This window comes from Talpa europaea (assembly GCF_964194135.1).
Source record: "Talpa europaea genome assembly, chromosome: 6".
Taxonomy (NCBI): domain Eukaryota; kingdom Metazoa; phylum Chordata; class Mammalia; order Eulipotyphla; family Talpidae; genus Talpa; species Talpa europaea.
This window is the reverse complement of record NC_140072.1, coordinates 88,977,217-88,983,631: the sequence shown is the minus strand read 5'-3', so window position 1 is coordinate 88,983,631 and position 6,415 is coordinate 88,977,217.

Below are 6,415 nucleotides of genomic sequence, written 5' to 3'. Positions count from 1 at the left end.
ATAGATTTAGTCTCAAAAACTCCAATATAATACACATCCTAAGTCAAAACAGTCTTTTGAAATGCAAATTTATATGGAAGAGGTACACTAGGCATTCTTTTTGTTACTGAAGTAATTTTTTTGTTTGTTTGTTTTACCTTTTGTTGGCTTAAAAAAATCCTCTTAACTGTGTATTACAAATGACAAGGTAGTATTTGTATTTGGCCCCTTAAAAAGAAGAAAAACTTAAGCCCTTTCTTGTTTTCTCTTTTGTTGAGGTTGATTTGCCTTCTGTTAACTTTGTTTTTACAAAGTTTACAGCTTTTGCGCTGTAAAAGCTTTTATTTCTGTCTGGTAGTGTCTGTCTTTTTCTAAGAATTAGAGGAGAAATGTAATGATAGTGATTTGTGTTACGAGATGTTTTATACTAAGCTTAATTTGACGCGTCTTTTACTCAGTTGGCTGTTGGATACACATTTTAATTTTGAACTTTCTTTAAAGTTGTCATATTGCCTTAACTTACGGCCTTAACAGTCAAAAGCGGTAACAATACTTTGTTAAGTCTGAAATATAATAGACAGGGCTTGCCCTGTGGAAGAATTAATTGGTAAACTATCACCAAAACCTTGTGAGGAGGGAACTATACTGGAAGATTGTGTTCTTTCTGCTTCTCAGTCTTGGAGAATTAAGATTGTCCTTTGGCTTTCTCAGTGCTGCTTTTTTGATCATGCGTGCCTACAACTAATAGAGCTCACTGATTCAGCTTAGGTGACAAATATTACATGCAATATAAAAGAATGAATTTGTGTTTCTTCTGTTAGTGTTAGAAGACTACAAGGAAACTTAAATGATTAATTTCTAACTCACCATATACATGAACAGTTAGGTTCAGATTGTGATTTAATTGGCTTATCCAAAGTTAGAGTCATAGTCATCTGGTAGAATTGGGGTATGTTTTGATTCATGGGTAGAATTGGTGAAATTAGATATCTTGGAAATTTAAAAGCTTCCTCATGGTCTGTTTTGTTTTATTCATGCTTAAGCAATATTTAAAATTGTCACAAGGTAGTATATTCCATTCATTTCTCCCCTTTTCATTCATTCACCCAAGGTTAACCATCTGTTTCAGAGTCTGATTTTAAGTTTCTATCCAGGAATCAGTTCACTGAAGTTGCGTCAAAAGATAACCTCTTGAGGTTCTCTTGTCTTCTGAAAGCACCTCCTTGGATTCATTGTGTAACATAACTTAACATAGCATTGATTTATTCTTTTTGAAATTTGTGGGCTGCAGTATTTGGAAAAGTTAGTGTTAAACTTTATTTTGTTATAAGATTTGTGTATGAGAGTGTGTGTGTGTTTAAAGCTATTTGCTATCTCAGTCATTTGTCACTTCCAATTACAATAGGGATTTGTAGGACATTGTGTTTGTTTGGGTATTACTGTTTGGGACTGTAAAAAAAAAAATTCCAAAAGTACTTCGTTTTAAAATAAGGTCAGTAATTTCTTGGAGTGTATGGAGACTGTAATTGTTTTATTTGGAATGATCATGCAGTGAGAAAATTGTGAAGATTAAATTCAAAAATGAGTAAAATTTACTTGTGTCAAGTAATGCTCTAATGATTAGGCATTAATAGTAAGCAATAATTAGACATTCTTGGTTTAGCTGTGTAAAACTTAAAAGTCAGCTAAGGGAAGTTAAGGAAACATTGATTAAAATAAGATGTTATTTTGAAACATCTTTAAAGGGCCAAGAAAGATCTAAAAGTACTTCACTAACCTCTCTTTCTCTTTGACAGAGAATATACTCTGACCATAGTCAGTTAAAATGTGCAAATACTGCGCTTCTGTCTAAATGCAGTACCAAGGATAATGCAGTACCAGAGATGATGCAGTAAACAGGATGGATCCTGCCCTGAGGAAGTTTTAGACTAGTGGTTGGCTACCTGCATTAAGGTGATGAGAGTTGAGAAAAACTAGAGGGTAGATCTTGGAGGATCAGATGTTTCACCCTTTTCAGTGACAGTTGAGGTTACTTTTTTTTATGTTAGAGAAATTAACCAAGACTAACTATAAAACTGATAAAAGGACAGGCTGTTATAATCACAATCATTGTCTTTCTCTAGGACAGCAGGTTAGGGACCAGAAAGGAAGCAAGAGTTTGTGGTTCCTTGGGCACTGTGGAGATGCTTTTCCTGCCTTCTTTCATCTCTGAGGTAGTTTTGGAGAAGTGAAGAGATTTTAAAGAAAAGCCCCAAATAGTTATCCAAAATGTATCCCTTACTAGCGGAAATTTCATCATGCAGTGTCAGTTAGTCTTTAGTTATTGGGACATGATGGAGAGTGGTGGTAGTGCAGCATTGGCGGTGAGAGTAGCAATTAAGGTTGGGAGGAATAGAGTAATTTAAAGAATTGTGTATTTAAAAGTACACGTTAATATGATTAAAAATTTTAATAGTACAGAAAAGTAAAAATAAAAGTGACTTTTCCTCTTTTCACTAAAAGGTAACTACTACTAACAGTTTCCAGAGAGTTTATTTTTTAAAAAAAATCTATGCAATGCTATTGTATTGTAGTCCTGTTTACTTTTTTCTTTTTTAAACTGTAGTTTACTTTGGGGCCTCCCTGGTGGTGCAAGGGGTTAAGTCTCAGCACTATCAAGCTGTCAGCAGCCACTGCAGTACAAGTTCAATCCCTGGCCAGGGAGCTAACCCATATGGAGCAGCAGACCTCTCCAGTCTCAACCGCTGCTCCCCGCAGCAGTATATTTCAGTCAGTCTGCCTGTTATGCTCCCCACTTTGTCTCTGGTGAATCCTCTCACCCCTCCACCCCACCTCTGGCCTATACCCCAGCTTTTGTATGCATTAATAAATAAAATAAATCTTAAAAAAACCTGTAGTTTACTTTATTTCTCTAGTTAATGTCACAAAGTGCTTTTTATGTTAGCACACATTGATAAACATAATTAAATACTATATGAATGTATATCATAATTTATTTTGATTCCTTTGATAATTTAGGTTGTAATAGTTTACATTAATAGGCATATATGAGTATGCTTGTTACATGTTCAACAGTATTGGGCTTTATTAAACTTTATACTTTTTGCCACTTTGATATATGAAATTGGATTCTTGTTTTGAGTTTGCATTTTTATATGAGTGAAGGTAAACATTTTTAAATACATTTATTGGATGGAGGTTACTTGCAGCCTGTTCTTTTTTTAAAAATTTTTTTTTATAAATATTAAATTTTATTTTTATATTCCCCCATACAATTGCAAACGCCCCATTCTGACCCCAATCCTTCCCCTCCCGCCCCCCACCCCCCTAAAATTTTTTAATATTTATTTATTTATGCATACAAGAACTGGGGTACAGGCCGGAGGTGCAGGTGGTGAGAGGATTCACCAGACACAGAGTGGGGAGCAGAACAGGCAGATTGACTGAAATACACTGCTGAGGGAATTAGCGGGCGATACAGGAGAGGTCTGCTGTGCCATGTGGGTAGCTCCCTGGCCAGCCCGAGATCGAACTTGTGTTGCAGTGGCTACAGACAGCTTCATAGATTGCGTCTTAACCCCTTGGGCCACCTGGGAGGTCCGCAGCATGTTCTTTAGATCCAGTAATTTAATTTGCTTGTGACATCTCCTCCCACTTCCATTCTCATCTAAAAGGGTCTGAGGAAGGTGAAACTTGATCAGAGGAATAAGATTTGGAACTTGTGTCACCTTGAGGGGAAGCAGTGCTCTGAATAGAGGGGCTACAAGTGCTAGATTTTAAACAATCAGGGAACAAAACGCTAGGGTATTGAAAGCCCTTAATTTGTTGTTAAGAGAAGATATGTGAAGGTAGAAAAGGAGATTTGAGTCTGGGCAAATAAATTTTGTATAGGGTCAGCTCTGTCTCCTGTTTGCTTGTCCTGTCTTACCACTCTCCCTTTTTGCCCCAGCTGTCATTTAATTTTTATTTAAATTGTTATTTGGTTTGCTTGTCTTCCCTGGCAAGGGGACAGCATCTTGACTTTGGTATCCCAGTTCCTCCGGAGATGAGGGACTCTAATTTTTTCTTATAAGGGAAACTGATTTTCCTTCAAACCAGCCAAAGGGAGCACTTCTCACTTCTAGCATCCTTTAGATCTAGTTTCTGATCTTTAGTATTATCTCTCTAGAGTTAATATTCTGCTGGAGTGTCAAAGGCCTTAAATGTTGAACTGTACAGAAACTGGGGGTGTTGGCATGTCTATATGGACATTTTCCCTATTTAATCCCTACATACTGCCTCCACCACCAACTTCACATTTTTATTTCCAAAATGAGTTATTCTCAGTAGACTTGGGAGTGGATAGTTTAAGACTTTTCTCTTCCACTCCTCAACTGTGTTGAGGTTACATTAATTAATTAGCTTGATTGCTTTTATAATGTCAAAGATATCTCAGTAAAGCTGTTTTTCCCCCAGCTGTTATATATACTAATTAATATAAAATACTTGGTTCTTTTTCATTGTTATCCCTAGTCTAGGCCAGCACTTGTCAAATGGGAGTGATTTTAGATATTCCTGTCCCTCATGTTTGGCAATGTCTAGAGATATTTTGATTGTAACAATTAGGGGAAGTGGAGGCTTGGAGACATTTTGGTTGTCATGGCTGGGGAAGGAGGTAAGGGAGAGAGGGTAGAGTGCTGCTACTGGCATCTAGGGGTAGAGGTCAGAAATGTTGCTAAAAATTCTACAATATGTCCGTAGCCCTCCACCACAAAAAATTATCTAGCCCAAATTGTCAATAATGCCAAGGTTTCAAACCCTGGTCTAGGTAGAAACTACTTCAGGAAGCCTGCACTTAGCCCCAACTCAGCTGAATTAGTCCTTCCCACCAACTTTGATGATAGCTATCAAGCAGCAGTAATGTTTCACGTAGACTTACACTCAAAATGACAGGCTTTGAATATGGCTTGTGAACACTTCCCTCCTCTCTTTGTTACTTTTATTTTCAGCTTTTGACACTTTCCTTCTCCCCTGTCTTTTGGGTCTAACATAATTAGGTTAAGACTTTTTGTCCTAGTTGGAGTTTGGAAGGTTGCTAGCATTTAAGACTTGAGATCTGTAGGACCATATTTAGGCATGTGATACTGTGCTTCAAGAGTGAAGTCCCTTTCTAAGGTTGGCAGAAGAACGGGTGATTAAGACTACTTGGGTTTTATCTTTCTCTATCACAAGTTGTGACATGGGCATATTACCTAATCTTTCTAAACCTCAGCTTCTTAATCTGTAAAGTGGGGATCATCGCAATATCTCATTTTAGAAAACAGCTTTATTGAAATGGAGTTCACATGCCGTATAATTCATCCATTGAAAATGTAGAATTCGTTGTTTTCTAGTGTATTCACAGACTTGTGCACCTATCACCACAGTTAGATTTTAGAACATTTTTGTCCCCCACAAAGAAACTCCAAATCCATTAGCTGTTATTCTAGCAAACCATATCTTACTAGTTTTTGTAGTAAGCCAGCCCATATACTTACCTGGTGCCAAAAATGCAAGTATTCAATAAAAAACTGTTATAGCTGGGTGCTGTAAATCTATTTATGGCAGAGTCCATCTCCATCACTTTTAGATACAACCAAGATGGAAAATCATGTATTGAATGGACATTTGCATGCTATCCCATGCAAAGAAATTGTGCTCGGACATGATGAAGGATACTCCTTCAATTAAGAGATGTATATTCATGTAGGAGGAAAGAGAATGCAGAATAATTGGAAAACAAAAATTATAGTTAGTGCTTTTAAGAAGGCATAAACAAAATGTTTGAAATTAGACATTTAATAAAAGGAGGTTAATTGTTTTAGGCTGAGAGTGCAGGAACTATGCAGAAAAAACTTGAAGAGACTATTTTGGCCAAGTCTTATATGACAGAACGTGACTTTTGTTCCTATGAAGAGCAATTCAAGAATGCTATGTATGCCTTTTGTATTGGTGTAATTATCACTATTATCATTTTTTACTCCCTCATGCTGTTGTGAAATGATCATTTGTAGGAGCTACACCCACCCTCTTTTTTGATGTTTCCAGTTTGTTGTAATCTTGAGAAATTGTCTAAATGTATTAAATAAGCATTTAAATGAGAGTTTGATATCTGTGAGGATGTGAATGTTGGTATATACTCTCACTTTGAGTTAGTTGCCCTCCCTTCCCCCACTAATTGGATTTATAGAACAAGTGATAAACAGATAAATTAGGCTCATATAAATGTTTTCCTCTTAAGGCTGCTTTCTACTAATAAATATATCCCCAATCTCTCTCCAATTTCCTATCTTTTTTTCCTACTATACTGTTGAATACGACACCTCCAATTGTGTCCGAAACTCAGCTGTCCCTCCTTTACCTTTAACAGCAATAAATAGCACAGATAACTTTTCTTTAATTGTAAGGGATGACTAGA